The 20,321-nt window shown below is 39.0% G+C and overlaps 2 long non-coding RNA genes across 3 annotated transcripts in view; both read left to right on the forward strand.

The window, feature by feature from the left end:
- Positions 1-20,321, forward strand: part of LOC106092688 (uncharacterized) — a 43,336-nt gene that overhangs the window by 1,946 nt on the left and 21,069 nt on the right. The window lies entirely within an intron of this gene.
- LOC106092687 (uncharacterized) lies at positions 197-1,978 on the forward strand. 2 transcript variants are annotated; one of them, XR_001222204.2, is made up of 3 exons: positions 197-429; positions 490-747; positions 848-1,978. It is a non-coding gene; the product is annotated as an uncharacterized LOC106092687 (long non-coding RNA). The 2 variants fall into 2 exon arrangements; XR_001222203.2 differs by lacking the exon at positions 848-1,978 and having other exon boundaries at positions 490-802.

Here is a 20,321-nt window from a genome sequence, read left to right on the forward strand (position 1 = left end):
TACAAAGGGAATGACAAAATTAGCATACCCCCATCCTATGGTGGAGATAATAAAAGTGTTTAGTTTGTTTGAAGTTTAAGAGCAAAAAAGTGCCCATAATCGATTGAAAACTAATTAAATCAGATACATTGTTCATACAAGTTGTGCTGAAATTCTTTCTTCTCTTAATTTTCTTCGTTTATTTCTAATCCTTATACTTCCTGCCTCTTAAAAGAGTCGATGGTTTATCTAGTATTCATTTACTGTCTGTGATACGAACAGAACTTTTCTGAAGATTGTACAGAAATGTTAGGGTTGATACATTCGCCGTTCTCTCGCAAAACACATGGCTCTGTATCCTATAACAGAAATTACAGTGAATTGCTTCATTGGGGTATAAAGTCTGGAAAAGGAAATTACCTTAGTGAATAAAAGTCAAACAAATTTCTCGTAAAAAAATAAGAAAGCAAAACTGTACACATAACTTTAATGTTTGCTTTTATTTCATAGCGTGTGTTGACTGGAAGCTTAAAGATGTGTTGAATTTGACAGAAAATTTGCTTGTAATAATGCATAGACGTTTCCTTTCTCCTGAAAAGGGTGATAATTAAAGGACAAGCGCAGTTACAACCAGATAAATACATTAAATGTTTTCCTTTGTTTCCGCATTAAAATTGTTATCGTTCTAGTAAAATTTAAACTGCCCATTAAAGCTAAATTGCTATCGTATTTACCATAGTGTTTATGATCCGCTTAAGTAATTAAAATGTAATTGTTTGATAAATAACATAGCATATACTAATACTATATGTTCGCTGTGAAAGGCAATTGGCCGTCTTATGTTGGTACTATTTTTTCTCTTCGCTAGCAAATTCCGATGATTGAGGCCGAATCTTTATACTCTCCACCATAGAGCGCATTTGTCGAGCTCTTTTCCCGATATCTCCTTTTAGGCAAACAAAGGATAAAAGAAAATAATTGATTTAATATTGGAGCTTCATCAAGTTATAGTCCGATTCGGACCATCATTGAATTGAATGTTGGAGACCATAGTAGAAGTCAATTCGTGTAAGAATTGCGCCCTTAGGAGCTCAAGAAGTAAAATAGAGAGATCGGTTTATATGGGAGCTGTATCAGGCTATAGACCGATTCGGACCATATTTGACAAATATGTTGGTTGAAGGTCATGGAAGAAGAATTTTAGCCAAATCGGATAATAATTACGCCCTCTGGAGGCTTAAGAAGTCAAGATCCCAGATCGGTTTATATGCAGCTATATCAGGTTATGGATCGATTTGAACCCTATTCGAAACAGTTGTTAGAAGTCATAACAAAACATCTCATGCAAAATTTCAGCCCATTCGGATAAGAATTGCGCCCTCTAGTGCCTCAAGAAGTCAAGATTCAAGACCGGTTTATAAGGCAGCAATAAGAATTGTGCCCTCTAGAGGCTCAAGAAGTCAAGACCCAAGATCGGTTTATATGGCAGCTATAGACCGATGTAGCCCATTTACAATCCCAACCAACCTACACTAATAAGAAGTATTTGCGCAAAATTTCAAGCGGCTAGCTTTACTCCTTCAAAAGTTGGCGTGCTTTCGACGGACAGACGGATGGACGGACATGGCTAGATCGACTTAAAATGTCATGACGATCAAGAATATATAAACTTTATGGGGTCTAAGACGAATATTTCGAGGAGTTATAAACAGAATGACGAAATTAGTACACCCCCATCCCATGGTGGAGGGTAAAAAAATGGGCACATTTTGAAACAATTGTATGCTTTGCTGTAAGGAAATGTTTCTACAAATAAAATATCTTACATTTCAATCTTAAAGCTGAGTTGCACATCTAGCGAAATTTTCGGTAGCAGCCAAAACATTTATGTCGCCACTGAAAAATAGTTGTGTAGAATACAAGATGGTTACAAACATCTATTTATAGATTTGTCTGAATTTTAATAATTTTTGGCTAATAAAGTACGTATGTGCTGTAATTAATCGTTTTTATTTGCGTTATTTTCATGTCGCATGGACCTATTATAACATATTGGGTTGCCCAAAAAGTAATTGCGGATTTTTCATATAGTCGGCGTTGACAAATTTTTTCACAGCTTGTGACTCTGTAATTGCACTCTTTCTTCTGTCAGTTATCAGCTGTTACTTTTAGCTTGCTTTAGAAAAAAGTGTAAAAAAGTATATTTGATTAAAGTTCATTCTAAGTTTTATTAAAAATGCATTTACTTTCTTTTAAAAAATCCGCAATTACTTTTTGGGCAACCCAATACAATTTCATTTCTAGTTGCAAGAAAAAATTTACCAATGCCTATTATGTTACTCTGTTACGAAAAGAAAATTTCATTTTAGCTGCGTGCCTGAAAGCGAAATTCTCGGTAACGGTACCCGTAACAAAAATTTTGTTAAGTATATATTAAAATCCATTTCGTATGGTAACGAAAATTTCGCCAGATGTGCATACAGCATTTAAGGTCGGTATTCATTTTGTGCTTCACCGTGAAACTAATTACTCTTATTAGACAAATGAATACTAAGAAAAAAAAAACATGCCGACTTCGTTTAGTAAGACATTTAAAAAAATAATATGTTATCAATTAGATTTTTGCAATGTTTAAATAGATATTTGCTTTGAAACAAGTGCCCACTTTTTAACTAAAGCTATTGTAATAATGGGTAGCGAAAAAATTTTGCGAAAAGTGAACATAGTACCGGGCTTAAAGGCTGGACAACATCATGTTTCAATCCCTAAAAGTTTTATGGACAAAAAAAAAAACGAAGCAAAACAAAGGAAACCTGTTGTTAAAACGCTTGATATACCGGAACCCTTTTATAAACATTTAATTTTTTAAAATATTTCTTACTATTGATTTTATCTGATATGAACTTTAACTCTGCTTTTTTGTGAAAACAATACCGCAGGTATGGATAAACACTTGACATCATTTATACCATTCGGTATTGTTTTCACAAATAGCGGGGTTACGTTATACTTTTTTTCGGTGGAATAGCTAATTATTGCTTTCATTTCAGTCTTAAATTAAAGAGTGTTTAAAAGATGTCTTAGCTGAGGCACTTTGCAGAGAATTGCATCAACTTTGCAGCCGTTGGAAGCCTTTGCTGTGTATAATGCCGAAGACAATTAACGTTGTGAGATAATTGCTGTCCCAGACGGAAGTAGTAAGCACATGCAATCTATTATGTTATAAAAATGAAATTGTTGTTGTCCCCCTTACCACAATTTTCAAAAACGCCAAATTTCGGAGATGGGTGCACCGATTTAAACGAAATTTTGTTTACCACCTTATGGTACCCCAAAAACACATAATTGGTATAAAACTATGGGGTCAAATAATTTGTGGGGGACCCACCCGAACGGACATGTTTACCGATTGGGACAATATGGGTATCAAATGAAAGGTATTTAAAGTAGAGTACGAACTTGGTATAAAAATGGCACCCTAAATGTCGGGGGTACCCCACCCCCAAAAACACCACCCAACAGGACATTTATCGCTTTGGGCGATATGGGTATCAAACGAGAGGTATTTAAGAGTAGATTACGAATGGGCATAAAAATGTCAACCTTATTGTCGGGGGGTCCCCCAATCACAAAAACACCGCCCAACATGACACTTTTACCGCTTTGGGCAATATGGGTATCAAATGAAAGGTATTTAAAAGTTGAGTACAAATCTGACATAAAATGTATTCCTTGGTGTCTGGGGTCCTCCCCACCCCTAGCAGGACATATTTACCGATTGGGACAATATGGGTATCAAATGAAAGGTGTTCGGAAGTTGAGTACACATCTGTTATAAGAATTTGGTCCAAGGCCTCTCCAACCCCAAAAACGCCCAAAATGGGCATGAATGTCCAAAGTCACAAAATGGGTATAAAATAAAAGCTCTTTGAGAGTTGACTACGAACCTGATATACACAGTTGAGACAGAGCCTAGGACCGACCCACCCAGTACGCTTCAATAAGACGTGTCATTCAATCGGGATAATATGGGAATAAAACGAAAGGTCAATGGGAGTAGAGTTCGAATCTAATGATGATATAAGGATTCAAGCAAAGATTCAATTAATAAATTGCCTTTTGGGTCTTAGCATCGAGGGGACAGACCCTCTCCTCCTCCTCCCAATAAAAACAACACCATACTGTCATGTAGGACGGCCGAGAATATATTGTTTTCCAATGAAAATACGTGTCAGAGGGTAATCGCCTTCCCCCCATCTTACCCATAAAACAGGAATTAAAAATAATAAATGAAGGCCGATCAGGACAGCAAAAATGACACAGGAGAACCTACGGATCTCTAAAAATGTGGTATCCCAAGTAATAGCTTTGAAATATGATTTTGAATGTAGATAACCAATACAAAAATAAAATAATAATTTGTGTTGATCTGAACGAGACCCGTAGCCCTGAATATCTTGTTCGCCGCCTTCAAAATGCTTGACATCATGGGGCTTCCAAAACTGAAATTTTTTATTACCATTTTCGTTATTACTGGAACATTCCAGCCCCTAATGAATCAAAGAAAATGCCATTGACAATAATTTAAATTTCATTTAATTGCGTTTGCGTATGTTAAAATAAGTACAGAGTATTGCTATTAGAGCTGGCAAACTATGGAAATTCGCCGCTTTCGATATTTTTCTTCTTAGATATCGATAATATCGACAAGTCTATTAAATTTGCATATATCCGAAGAAAACTTGTACAACACCAAACAGCTATATTCGAGCTATATTTGATAAATTGTTGTATCAGATTATAGGCTGATTTAAACCGCTCTTAACACAGTTTTTGAAAGTCATAATGGAACACTATATGCCAAATTTCAGTCAAATCGGGCAAAAATTGCGGCTTATAGGGGCTCAAGAGACCGGTTTATATGGTTGCTATATCAGGTTATAGACCGATTCGGACCGTACTTAGCACAGTTGTTGGAAGTCATAATAAAACACCGCGTGCAAAATTTCAGCCAAATCGGACAAAAATTGCGGTTTCCAGGGGCTCAAGAAGTCAAATCGAAAGATCGGTTTATATGGGAGCTATATCTAAGCCTGAATCGGTATGGCCTATTTGCAATCCCCAACGACCTACATCGATATTAAGTATCTGTGCAAAATTTGAAGCGGCTAGCTTTACGTGTTCGACCTCTAACGTGATTTCGACAGACGGGCGGACATGGCTAGATCGATTCTGAATGACGAGACGATGAATAATATATATTCCATATGGGAGCTTAGACGAATATTTCGAGGTGTTACAAACAGAATGACTAGATTAGTATACCCCCATCCTATGGTTGTGGGTATAAAAATATTTTAAATAATATTGATAGATAGATTGATATTGAGAATTCAAATCGGGAGATCGGTTTATATGGGAGGTATACCCAAATCTGAATCGATATGGCCCATTTGCAATCCCCAACGATCTACATCGATACTTAGAATTTGTGCAAAATTTTAAGCGGCTAGCTAGCGGACGAACATGGCTAATTCGAATCAGAATTTTGAGACGATCAAGAATATACTTTATGGGGCCCTAAATCAATATTTCGAGGTGTTACAAACGGAATGACTAGATTAGTATACCCCCATCTTATGGTGGTGGGTATAAAAAGTCGTTTTCGTAAAACTGTATTCCCGAGATCTGACGTTTTGGGTTTAAAAAGGGTCCAAATACAAAAAAAAAGAATAATTATCATACTCTGACCATGGTATCATTTTCGACATGATCTGTACAGATTTTAAGAAATTTAATGAGTACACGAAAGTTAAGCTGCCATTACACGATAAAAGATATCATATGTAATTTCAAAGATACCTACTCTGAAAGTTGTTTACATCGTGCGATATATACGGAAAATGTAAAATAACAAATGGCTTTTGGAATTAATATGCATTTTTTCCATTAAATCGAGCTTTTGTTTCATCCAACATACAATACACATAAAAATATGATGATGTAATAGTAGCTTAAGAATTTTAATTTGCCAGTCACTCATAAAATAAGAAATGCCGCGTTTAGAGTGTGAATTAAGCATCAACGAAAATTTTAATTTTGTGTAGCAATCACTGAATGGTTGATAATACCAAGTTCAATGCCTTAGGGCTTTTCCAGTATGTTTTTGACGACGAGAATATCAGAAAAAAATTCAGGTGTGGTTATCCCCTCCTAATGTTGGCGACATTTCCGAGGTACTATACCATGTTAAAACTTCTTCCCAAAGAGGGAATATACTTCTTGGACCCCTAGAAGGCGCAATTCTTATCCGATTTGTCTGACGTTTCTCGTGATGACTTCTTGTTTGACCAACAGATGTACCATGCATGGTCCCAATCGGTTCAAAACTTGATATAACTCCTCTGTTTGTTGTTTAATTGGCTATGACAAAACATTTGTTCCACTAGCCGAACGCAGAATAGCGTTCCAAGCGCCTCGATCTTCTGCGCTAATTCTAAAATCTCTGACACCAAGTTTCGAGGTGTCTCCCACCAATTGATTTTTCAATCGGGCTTTTGATCTTCCCGTTTTGTGTGCACCACCATGTTTGCCTTCAAAAGACTTCTTTGCTGTAGCTTCTTCATCTATTCTGACAACATGCTTCAGAACCATATAACAATACGGGTAGTAAAGGGTGATTTTTTTGAGGTTAGGATTTTCATGCATTAGTATTTGACAGATCACGTGGGATTTCAGACATGGTGTCAAAGAGAAAGATGCTCAGTATGCTTTGACATTTCATCATGAATAGACTTACTAACGAGCAACGCTTGCAAATCATTGAATTTTATTACCAAAATCAGTGTTCGGTTCGAAATGTGTTCATTCACCGTAACGTTGCGTCCAACAGCATCTTTGAAAAAATACGGTCCAATGATTCCACCAGCGTACAAACCACACCAAACAGTGCATTTTTCGGGATGCATGGGCAGTTCTTGAACGGCTTCTGGTTGCTCTTCACTCCAAATGCGGCAATTTTGCTTATTTACGTAGCCATTCAACCAGAAATGAGCCTCATCGCTGAACAAAATTTGTCGATTCACTGAAAATGATTTCACTGAAAATGATTCACTGAAAATGATTTGCAAGCGTTGCTCGTTAGTAAGTCTATTCATGATGAAATGTCAAAGCATACTGAGCATCTTTCTCTTTGACACCATGTCTGAAATCCCACGTGATCTGTCAAATACTAATGCATGAAAATCCTAACCTCAAAAAAATCACCCTTTATCAGTGTCTTGTATAGTGTAACCTTTGTCTGTCGAGGGGTGGCCTTGTTTCTAAACTGCTTACTTAATCCAAAGAAGCATCTGCTTACCAGTATTATTTTTCGCTTTATCTCAAAACTGGTGTCATTCGTTTCGGTTACGGCGGTGCCGACGAAGATAAAGTTACTGACAATCTCAAAGTTGTGGTTCCCAACTTTCTCACTTTTCTTTATCTGCTCGGTTGTACAAGGCGTTTAAACCATCCATTTCGTCTTATTTTCATTAAGTGCCAGACCGATTTTTACTGACTCTCTTTCGATTCTTTCAAAGGCTGCCGTTACTACTTCCGGTGATCGATCTATGATATCGATGTCGTCGGCATAGGCGAGTAGCATGTGTTCTCTTGTGATTAGTGTGCCACATCTATTCACATCTGCATCTCGTATAATCTTCTCCAACAGGATATTAAAGAGCATCACATGATAGGCTGCCTCCTTGCCTGAAACCTCGTTTGGTATTAAATGGTTCGGAGAGATTCTTTCCTATTCTTACTGAGGAACGTGTATCAGCAAGTGTCATCCTGCAGAGTCTTATTAATTTTGCAGGGATACCAAACTCAGACATGGCATGAAATATCTTTGAACGTAAAAGGGTATCGAAAGCGGCTTTGTAGTCAACAAAGAGATGGTGGGTGTTGATTTGTCCTTCTCTGGTCTTTTCCAGGATTTGGCGTGGTGTGAATATCTGATCCAGGGTGGATTTACCAGGTCTAAAGCCGCATAAAGGTTCCAATCATCGGGTATGCGTTTTTCTAGCCAGATTGCGCTGATAAGCTGATGCATACACCTTATCAGCGTATCGTCTCTGGTCTTCAATAGTTCAGCGGGTAACCCGTCGGCTTCTGCTGCCTTGTTGTTCTTTAGTCGGGTCACTGCTTTTTGAACCTCATTTTGACTAGGAGGTAAACATTCTATACCATCATCATTGCGGCCGCCAACGTCGGACATTAGCAGTTGGGTAAAATGTTCTTTCCATATCCTCAGCATGCTATCTGTGTCAGTTACCAGATTTCCTTCTTTGTCTCTGCAGGAGGTGCTTAATTCGGTTTGATGTTTAATACTTTGGTAGTATTTCCGGACTTCATTCTGACTCCTGTACATCTGAATTCGCTCACATTCTCGTCTTTCCATTTCCTTTTTTCTTTCTGCAGAAAAGACGTTTCTCCTATATCTTTTTCTTCCTATACCTCTTCTTCATTTGGCTCGTTGCTACTGATTGCAGGGTTGCTCTATATGCCGCATTTTTGGCTTCAGTAGTATCTCGACACTCGTGGTCGTACCATGGTTTTCTTGGAGGAGGAGGCTTCCGGTACCCAAGTACGGATTTCGCGGCATTTTCCATGGAGTGGGCAATAGTTTTCCACTGCGCCATTATATCATCGGAATAAGGAGTGCTTTCATCAAGTAGTTCGGTCAGTCGAGTGGAGTATGTCGCTGCCATCTGTTGTGTTTGCAGCTTTTCAATGTCCAGCTTCCGTGCAGTGTCAGATCGTAATTTGCACGCTATGTTCAAACGGGTGCTAACCTTCGCTGCAACAAGGTAATGATCCGAAACTATATTCGCTCCACGGATCTATCGTACATCTAACACGGTGGATGAATGCCTTCCATCTATCACAACGTGATAAATTTGGTTCCGCGTTTTTTGATCGGGTGACAGCCATGTGGCTTTGTGAATATTTTTAGGTTGGAATCTGGTGTTACTAACTACCATGTTTTTTTGCCGCGGCAAAATCTATCAGACTCAACCCATTACTGGACGTTATTTCGTGGAGGCTATACTTTCCTACTGTTGGACCGCAAATGTCTTTCTTCCTTATCTTCGCATTAAAATCTCCCAGAACGATTTTAATATCATGGGCGGGGCAGCGGTCATATTCTCTCTCTAGGCGCTCGTAGAAAATATAATTCCTCTAGAGGGCTCAATTCTTTTCCAAGTATATACAAAATCCATAGAGGTTTCTTGTTATGACCTCCCATTATCCCTTTTCAGTTTCTAACTATAAAAAGAAACTGTCCAAAGACCTTGTCAAATCGATCCATGGTGGAGGGTATATAAGATTCTGTCCAGTCGAATTAAACGCGCTTTTACTTGTATATAATTTTGTGTTTTTCTCTCAAGACGACGGCAACGGTATTAACATTTAAACGTATAGGTTCAAATCAGGGCTGCGGAGTCGGAGTCGAAAAAATCACCTCTTCTCCGTTTCCGGACAAAATAGAAAAAAATGTTTCAACAAAAAACAAAAAAAAAAAAAATCCAAAAAAAGAAAAGAAATTCATTAAAGTTTAGTCGTTAAGAAAAAATAATTTTAAAATTTGTTTAGAAAAAATATATTAAAATTATGTTTTTAAATTTTGTAATTGAAATTTTAGCTCTAAAAAATGCATTGAAATATTGCCTCAAGAAAAAATTCATTCAAATGTTATCTTTAAAAAAAATTGCATTGAAATTATCTCATTAAGAACAATTTCATGGATTTGAAAAATGTCTTTTAAATTCTGTTTTCGAAATATATTTGATTGAAGTTTAGTCTTTGCAAAAAGATTACTTAAGATTTTGTCTTAAGAAACCTTTTATTGAAATTTTGTCTTTAGAAAAAATTTTATTGAAAATTTCGTTTTTTGAGAAAATTTGATCGAAATATTGTCTTAAGAGAAAATTTGATCGACATTTTATTCTAAAGAGAAAATTTGATCGAAATTTTGTCTTTCGAAAATATCCTACTAAAAGTTTTCCTTTGAAAAAATTTTGGAAAAATACCAATAAAATTTTGTCTCTAATAACTTTCATACAATCGGATATTATCCAGCTGCAGACCATAGGGTAATCTGTTTCTATTACAAATAGAACACAAAAACCTTTTTTTTACTGTTAGTTAGAAAAATGTGTTTTTATACCCTCCACCATAGGATGGGGGGTATACTAATTTTATACCCTCCACCATAGGATGAGGGGTATACCAATTTCGTCAATTCTTATCCGATTAGAATGAAATTTTGCACGACGTGTTTTGTTATTATATCCAACAACTGTGCCGAGTATGGTTCAAATCGGTCCATAACCTGATATAGCTGTCATATAAACCGATCTTGGGTCTTGACTTCTTGAGCCTCTAGAGGTCGCAATTATTATCCGATTTCCTAAAATTTTGTACGACGGATCCTCTCATGACCATCAACATAGGTGTTTATTATGGTCTGAATCGGTCTATAGCCCTATACAGCTCCCATATAAATCGATCTCTCTATTTTACTTCTTGAGCCCCCAAAGGGCGCAATTCTTATTTGAATTGGCTGACATTTTACGCAGGTCTCCAACATATAATAAAATTGTGGTCCAAACCGGACCATATCTTGATATCGCTCTATCGCAGAGCAAATATTTTCTTATATCCTTTTTTGCCTAAAGAGAGATGCCGGGAAAAGAACTCGACAAATGCGATCCATGGTGGACGGTATATAAGATTCGGCCCGGCCGAACTTTGCACGCTTTTACTTGTTTGCTTTGTAATAGCATTTGACTGGTTTCCTAGATAGCCATTTGGATTGGAAATACCCAAACTCGTCGGTAGGATTTGTCAAAAAGGGTATGTCTTCTAGGTAGAAACTATGCTCTAAAGAGTATTTTCATTTGTAGCGCAGCAAGAAAGAAAAATACTCCACTTCATATGTTTCTACCAAATGACGACATTCAACTATTACAACAAACACACTTGCCCAAGTGCTACTCTAAGTAATCGTCGATAGAGATGGAACTGACAATCCAAGCACTTCTACGGAAGCTGGAATCAGATCTACCGAAGAGCATAACTCTGCTAAAATACTGAAGAAGACAAGGGCTCCCCGCTTTCAAGTACTCTGGGAAAACCAAGCCAGCCATCCCGCAATGGAGACTCCAGACAGTGTCCTGCGGAGGTGGACAAAGTTGGAACAGAAACGAAGGAAGCGCGCACGGTCCCTGAGTCTTCATGTACGACAGTGACTTTCAAACGGAGGCCACAGCCATCACGGAAAGGGAAGATGATCGCTGAGAATGGTAAGGAGCCGCCCTCTTACGCCAGAGTGGCAAGGAAGCACAACAGAGATCAGCTGACTTATGCAGTCATCAATATCGGCTGTGCATCCGATAGGATTCCACCAGATCATCGGTACCAAGTGGAGGATCTGGTTAGCGATTTTTGAACATGTGTGGACCTCTGTAGAGGGTCCATCCATACAAATGATGAGCTGCGAGGTTAGAGGGGACATCTTTACGCTGCGTTTTGCGTCGGCGGAATGTATTGATAACGTCAAACAGCTCGTCAGAGGTATCCACGCTCCCTGGAGGGCGCAAAGCTCGACCTTGTGAGAAAGATGGAAATCCCCCAGCTCACAAAGGCTTCGATCTTCATCAAGGGATGGGGCAGTAAATTTGCGACTGAACGCATGTTGGAATTCTTGGGCAAGCAAAACGAAGGTTTGGTCGCAGAGAAGTGGGAGGTCTTCCACAGGGAGGAGAAGGAGGAAAGAACTCTCTTTGTGGTTGGCATTGATCAAGTCTCCGTGACAAGTTTGGCTAAGACTAAAGGCATGACGCACTACGGGAGCAAAGCTGTCTTTTTCAAGATTTGGAAGGCTAGGATAGGCAGAAATTTTCGTTCTGCGACATCAAGCCATGCAGTGGCAGATGACTCAACACCGCCCAACAAACAGGGGGCCGACAAAATGACAATCACGGCATCTCTCAATATTGGAAAGACTAGGAGAAGCAATGATCCTAATACTAAAATATCAGGCAGTACAGTGGCGATAGACCCAACACAGCCTAACAAACAGGAACCCGACGACGGACCCATCACCGACTTAAAGATTCGGAATACTGGGATAGGTAAAGATCCTAATATTGAAACATAAGGCAGTCTAAAGAACAGGGAGCAGACGATGATATCATCACCGACTCCCAAGATGCCCATTTACTGGAAGACCAATGATTGAGGTAATCCAGATAAACATCCACCGGAGCGAGACTGCTACACACGCTCTGATGGAGAAAATCAGCAAGGTCAAGATTCATATTGTCTTAATTCAGGAGCCATGGACGACCCGGAACAAAGTCTCTGAACTGAGCCCTATGAACTACCAATTATTCTATGCTAACACGGTACTCGGCCGATGACCTGCGTTATTTGCCATAAAAATTTGAATTATATATTTTCCCCAGAGTTGTCAACGTCGGATGCAACAGTGGTGAGACAGGGAGACGGTGGAGCATACCTGGCATCACTTTATCTGCCTTTCGACTCTCCGACACCGCCACCAACGTCGGAGCTGCAACGGCTGGTGAGAAAAGCAAAACAGACAGGAAACGAGGTACTAATAGGATGCGATGCGAATTCTCACCACATTTCGTGGAGTAGTACTAACACTAATAAGCGGGGCCAAGCCCTGGCAGAGTTCTTGAATACTAACGACCTAATAACACTTAATATTGGTAACACCGCTACCTTTGTTAATAGGATTAAGGAGGACTTATTAGAAGTGACGAAATGTTCGAAAAATCTGATCGATGAGGTTCAGAATTGGAGGGTCTCCATGAAACACTCTTTCTCTGACCATTGCTACATTAGGTTTAGAATAGCACGGCCAGCGCCGAATCCGATAAGCATCCGGAAAAAGTTGAAGACCAACTGGACAAAATTCGGAAGGCTACTCAGAAGAAGACTTGTGCAAGATAATTTAGATTGTCCAAGCATAGAAGACATTGATGAATATTTCAAAAGGATTACGACTGCACTGGTGGGGTCCTTCCAAGACAGCTGTCCTTTTCGAGAAAGGAAATCAGCCCAAGAAAAACCCTGGATGACCGAGGAGATTCGCAATATTGGGAAAGAGATCCACAGACTTTTTAATAGAACACGTCATAAAAAGGCGGAAGTTTTTTAGGATATGTATTACACACGGCTCAAGGATTACAATAAGGCTGCCAGAGCGGCAAAACGTGCCTCCTGGAATATTTTCTGCGAAGAGATCGATAGCGTAAATGACGCCGCCAAGATAAAAAAGTTTCTCTCTAAAACCCATGTCCAAACTGAAACTTTAGTAGACGACATGGGAGTGAGAGCAGAGACAACGGACGACATTTTGATAGGAAGGGACTCACGGAGACACCGGAATCTTGCAATAATGGCGTTGACCGAAGGTTTATAATAACGGAATTTATGGTGAAGAAATCCTTGAGGAGCTTCAAACCATTTAAGTCACCTGGACCTAATGGAATATTTCCGGCGTTACTACAAAAAGCGGCAGACTATCTGGCGCTTCGACTGGCCAAAATTTTCACAGCGTGTCTAGGACTTGCGTATACTCCGAAAGCCTGGCAGGAGGTAAGGGTGGTGTTTATACCTAAGCCCGGCAAGGCTAGTTATGCGACACCAAAGGCCTACAGACCCATAAGCCTTACATCCGTTCTACTCAAAACCATGGAACGTATTGTGGACACCATGATTAAGAGTATGACATCCAGCGAACTGCTCAAATACAAACAGCATGCCTATGTCAAGGGAAGGTCGATGGAGACTGCCCTGTACGAGGTTGTGCATAAAATTGAAGAATCCTTCGATGCCAAAACGTACACACTGCATTGACATCGAGGGGGCTTTTAACAATGTGCGGAGCGACACATTGATCCAATCCTTAGAACAGTACCGGACGGACCCGGTCCTTAGAGACTGAATAAACCATATGCTAAGGAACAGGTGGATAAATTGTATGTCGCACGACATAAATATAAGGGAGAAAGTGGCACAAGGTACTCTACAGGGGGCATTTTATCGCCACTCTTATGGGTGACGACCATAAATGACCTATTACGGATGCTGACTGAGGAGGGATTTGAATATGTCTGCTACGCAGACGATGTTATAATACTTCTAAGGGGTAAGGATCCGAACGAGCTACGCAGAAGGGGCGAAAGAGTCTTGCATATGGCATATGACTGGGCTAGACCTAGAGGTCTCAATGTTAACCCAGAGAAGACTGAAATATGCCTTTCACGAGGAAGACGAAGGTGGGCCAATTTGACGCACCACATTTCCTGAACGAAGCGATTTCGATATCTGACAAGGTCACACACTTAGGTGTGATCTTGGACAGGAAACTGAATTGGAAGTGTTACATTTAGGAGCGTACTGAGAAGGCTCACAGATGTTGGACACTATGTAGACGGGCCGTAGGCTCGAAATGGGGCCTGAATCCTAGGATAGTCCACTGGCTCTACAGGAGCGTGACTAGACCAATACTTACTTACGCCTCAGTAGTTTGGTGGATTGCTATGGAGAAAAAGTGCAGCATAAGGACCATAGAACAGGTTGAGAACCACGCTCACTAGAACATTGGAGACAATTCTAGATATCCGACCCCATTGCCATACAGATGAAGTGTGAGACGGCCACTGCGGCTATGAGACTTAAGGCGATGGGAGAATGGATTGAGGATGGGGACAGCTCATACCACCGCAGTATAATCGAGGCGACGATAGGAAACCTGGAAGGAAGTGGGGAGGTTTCCGATCGGATAGCTGAGATGAACCTTGAAGTCGAGAGCGAGGCACTGCTGCCATCGACACAGTCTTGGATTGACGGAACCCTAGTATTGCCATCTGGAAGATCATGTTACACGGATGGATCAAAGCTAGAGGACAGAGTGGGCTTGGGGGTTTACATTGAGAACCCAGGGACTAAGATCTGTTTCAGACTACCTGACCATAATACGGTCCTGCAGGAGGAAATCCGGGCGATCACGGAATGCGTGAAGTGGTGTGGTGCTAAAGTGAGGACGTCGAGTGTGAACATCTTTACCAACAGTAAAATTGCCATAAGAGCAATAACAACCAGGACGGTAAGGTCACGAACAGTTTTGCAGTGTAAGGAGATTAACGCCTTCTCTGAGGATGGCAAAATCCGCATCGTTTGGGTCCCGGGCCATAACGGATTAAGGGGAAATGAAAGGGCAGATGATTTGGCGGTAAAGCCAGAGGACTGCCATCAATAAATTTGGTTATCCCGAAGCCTTTCGGGTCGACGCAGACCGAGTTAAGGGAGTGGGCGACGAATGTACATGCAACATTGCGGAACAGCGAAACGGTCGGTAGGACGGCGAAAATCCTATGGGGGATCCATATCGTGAAAAGACGAGGCTATTACTGAAAGGAAGCAAAAAGTCTTCTCTCATGATTTTTCACATACGTGTCTAATATGGTCTGAATCGATCAATAGCTTGATACAGCTCCCATATAAACCTATCTCCCGATTTAGCTTCTTGAGCCCCTACAAGGCGCAATTCATAACCGAATGAACTGAAATATTACACAATGACTTCTACAATGTTCAGCATTCAGTTATGGTCCGAATCGGACTATAATTCGATATAGCTCCAATACCATAACTGTTCTTATTCAATATTCTTTGTTTGCCTAAAAAGATATACCGCGCATAGAACTCGATAAATGCGATCCATGGTGGAGGGTATATAAGATTCGGCCCGGCCGAATTTAGTGCGCTCTTACTTGTTATTTTTTATTTCCTACATATTCGTAATCTACTCGCTAATACCTTTCATTTGATACCTATCTTGCCTCGGTTGGGTATCACTCCCATTATTTAGTGGTGTGTATAAAATATAGCATTTGTTAAAGCCCGGAGTCGACTGCGGAGTCTGTGCCGGAGTCGAGTAATTTGCCTGGAGTCGGAGCCGAGTCAAAATTGCTCGACTTCGAAGCCCTGGTTCAAATCCCGGCCAGGCTCTGCCCAATTTTTATTTAGAGTGTTTCCGCCTGTTAAGGTTGTTTGTTTCGCTTTTCGCGTTGACAATCAATATTTTTTTACGATTACTTTTTTTAGACAATAGACATTGAAGCAAAAAAAAAACTTTTTCATTCAGTTGAATATTTCCCCATTACTTATGCTAACATTTTAATAAGAGTATAATGTTATCATTAAAAAGTTTGAAGTGTTTAAAAAGTAAACACGAACAAATATTGATTTGCAACGCGAAAAGCGAACATAGTGCGAAGTTTGAGGGCGAAAATCATTTTTTTTTAATTTCTTGTCTATTTTCTTTTGAAATGAAATAGAAAAACACCTTTTTTATATTTTTCTTTTACTTTATTATCAATAGGTTCAAGATAAAAATGTGGCAGGCACACGTGCTTTATTTAAAGTTTAATAACTCTAACATAGAAAAATCAAGAAGGTAAAGTCGCTTGCGCAATATCAAAAAAATCAACGATACAACTCTGCGGAGACGCCGTATTTACATTGCCATGTGCAGCAGAATAATATATTAACACTAGTGGTGTGCTGAAAATTTCTCAGCATCTGATTCATAAGTATGGTAAAAAACCAGAATGTAAACGAAAATGAAGAGGTAAACAAAGAGTTTGATGATCTAGGCATTTGATTACAACACTGAAATTGCACTTTTTCATTTCGCTTATCCAAATTTCGGCCAAATCGACAAACAAATTTGGCTGTTATAAAACCAAGATACAGATTAAGATGTAGTTCAACAAAATCCACTGTTTAAGTTCGGTTTAAAAGCAGGACTGTTCATAATTTCATCAAAATTTGGTAAGAAACGTGCATTAAGGTTTTGAAGTTTTAGTAAATTTTAGCCGAATGGAATCAACATTACGGCTGAAGTTGATCAAACCTTCAAATTAAAGGATTGGTTTATCACTAACGACCAACAAAGTATAAAAGTAAGTATTCATTCGTAACGGTGATTTTAATCGATTTCCATTCATCAGGACGGTATTAGATGGGTATATATATATGTATAAATAATCCTTTAACAATTCCAATATTTAATTCTTTTTTATTTGTAGGTTATCTAAAATATATTGTTTAGTTGCTACAAATGACCATATCTACATGAAAATACGAGTACGATGCAAAAGTTAAAAAATAACGGTAACAAAAAAAGTCCGAAATATTTTAAAGAAAACAAAACCATTAATTATTAATTAATTTAGAGTTTGAAAACAAAAAAATAATAAAAATACAAACTTAGAGTAGCATAGGAACAAGGTATTCACATCTACTTCCTGCGAACAATTAAGTTCCACAAACTTTTCACGTCCGGAGATCGCGCTGTACAGAGTTAGTGTGCAGCTGCTAACAAATTTTTTTGAAAACTATCTTAGCAGTCTATGTCGCTGAATGCTTGGCTTCGAATTCTGGCGAGAACATCAGAAAAAAGGTTTTAACCGATTTCCTCAAACTAACAGAATAAGAATTCTTAAGGATAGGTTAAACCCTACATTTTATGATTTTATTATTTATAAATTTTAAAAATTAATGAGTCTACACAATTCAGACAGGTAAAACAAAAAACCCAATGGAAAGATCAAGTGGAGTCAGAGATTTAAAAAGAAGCGCAGTAGATAGAGGCGCTTGGAACGCTATTCTAAGGTCGGCTAATGGGACAAATGTTCTGTCATAGCCATTTCAAGTAAAGTACACAATGCTTTCTGAATTAAATTTATCGATAAAATTCTCTTTAAAATTTTTTCCCAATTTAAATAGTCAATTATTACTTCCTAGAATTGCACTACCTTCACGCAAAGGGGGTCTTTTATCATTGAGCTTAAACTTTAATCGGATAGCACTCATTGAAGTTCGACTCTGTTCCTTAGTGGAATGTTCGTGGGCACATTTTGATTTTGTTCATTTCTTATGATTAAATTTTAAAAGAAGTACTAGCTGACCCGTGCCCGCTCCGCTGCGCCTTCTTTTACTTTATTTGGAACAAAAGTTTCCTTGCAACATTTATTTTCGACAATTAAGGATCTTTTAGTGAAATACCATGCTTACTTGCAATATAAATGCCTTTATCTGAATTCTATATGATCTTTATTGGTCTACGAATTTAAGTATGGATGTAAGGTGTACTCCATTCTTAAAATACTCCATTTCAGCCCAATATTCTCATGATGTCTGATTTAGTGGTGTTTTCGGAGGAGAGGCGGTCCCGCAGATACTTGGCCCTGAAAAAAACTTCTCTCAAATACCATTTATTTAAACCCCATGTTGCCATTGGCTTAAGAGGAGTTTACAGGATGAGACGTCCGCCAAATACATGGTCCCAAAATAAGTTATCAAATTCGTTTTCTAATCTCAAATACCTTTCATTTGAGCCACATATTGGCATGGTCGAAAATTTTTTTTCCTTTTGGGGTGTTTTGAGAAAGGGGTGATGCCCTAAACACATGTTCCTACATTTGGATATCAAATTCACTAAAAAATTGCTGTTTGTGGGGTATTTTGGGAAAGGGGTAGACCCCCAGAAAATTGGTCCCGAAAATGGGTATTAATTTTTGCTCTACCCCCCAAAACCTTTCATTGAAGCTCCACATTGACATGGTCGGTAAATATGGCCGATTAAGGGGTGTTTTGGGGATTTGGGTGGTCCCCCAAACACTAAGCCCGGAAAATATTTCAGCAACGTGCTCTATTCTCATATATCTATATATCATTTATTTCAACCCCATATTGCCAGTGCCCTCAAAATTGGATATCAAATTCGTTTTCTAATCTCATTTAAACTCTTTATTTTAAAAGTCAGCAAATATGTCAGGTTTGGGGTATTGGCCCTAAAAACTATGAATATTTAGTTCCACTCTCTTTAAGACCCAAATTGGCTTGGTGAGCAAATACGTCCTATTTGGGGGTTGTTATGGTGGTGGGACGTCCGCTAGACAATTGGCCCCTAATGTCGATATCAGATACATCGTCTACTCCCACATACCTTTAATTTGAGCCCCATATTTCCATAGTCGGCAAACATGACCGGCTTGGGGGGTGTTTTTGGGGATGGGCGGCCACTCAGTGTTTTGGCCTTGAAAATATATATCGGATTCGTGTTCCACTCTAAAAACCCTCTTATTTAAGCCTCATATTGAAAAGTCAGCAAATACTTACTATTTGGGTGGTGTTGTGGCCCCATAGACACTTTTCCCAAATATTCAATATCAGGTTCGTGCTTTACTCCCAAAGACCTTTCATTTGAGCCCCATGTGGCTATGGTCGTAAATTTGTCTCCTTTGGGGGAGGTTTTGGGGAGAGGCGGCCCCCAAACACTTTGTCTTATATTTGGATATCAGATTCTAATTCTACACTCAAATACCTTTTATTTAAGCCCCATATTCCCATGGTCAGTAAATAAGTCCTCTTTGGGGGGTGTTTTGGGGAAGGGGTGGACCCCCAGAAACGTGGTCCCACATTGGGATATTAGATTAGTATTCTACTCGCAAATACCTTTCATTTGAGTCCCATATTGCCATGGTCGGTAAATATGTCCGATTTAAGCTTGTTTTGGGGCTTGGGGTGGTCCCCCTAGCACTTGGTTCTACAATTGGATATCAGATACGTTTTCCTATCCAAAATACCTTTCATTTGAGTCCCATATTGTCGTGATTGGTCTAAATATATGTTTGGTGGTTTTTGGGTGGGACGGCCCCCCTAGGTATCCCATCCGAAATTTGGATACCAAATTTTCATTTTTATGGTACTTTATGAGAGCACACAAAATTTCGCTTAAATCGCACCAGCCATCTCCAAGATCTGGCGTTTCTGAAAATTAGGGTAAGGAAATCAGATATCAGAAAATGTAGTACCCTATTTTCACCACGGGGTCATTATGCACCATCTGTGAAAATTTCACGAAAATCGGTTCAGCCGTTTCTGAGTCTATAAGGAACACACAAACATACAAACAAACAAACACAAATTGATTTTTATATATAAGATTATGTTAGGTAGTGTAGTGTTTTTAAAAAGTATTCGTGAAAAATCACGAATATATTGGGTTGCCCAAAAAGTAATTGCGGATTTTTCATATAGTCGGCGTTGACAAATTTTTTCACAGCTTGTGACTCTGTAATTGCATTCTTTCTTCTGTCAGTTATCAGCTTTTACTTTTAGCTTGCTATAGAAAAAAAGTGGAAAAAAGTATATTTGATTAAAGTTCATTCTAAGTTTTATTAAAAATGCAT

This window comes from Stomoxys calcitrans, chromosome 1 (genome assembly GCF_963082655.1).
Source record: "Stomoxys calcitrans chromosome 1, idStoCalc2.1, whole genome shotgun sequence".
Taxonomy (NCBI): Eukaryota; Metazoa; Arthropoda; class Insecta; order Diptera; family Muscidae; genus Stomoxys; species Stomoxys calcitrans.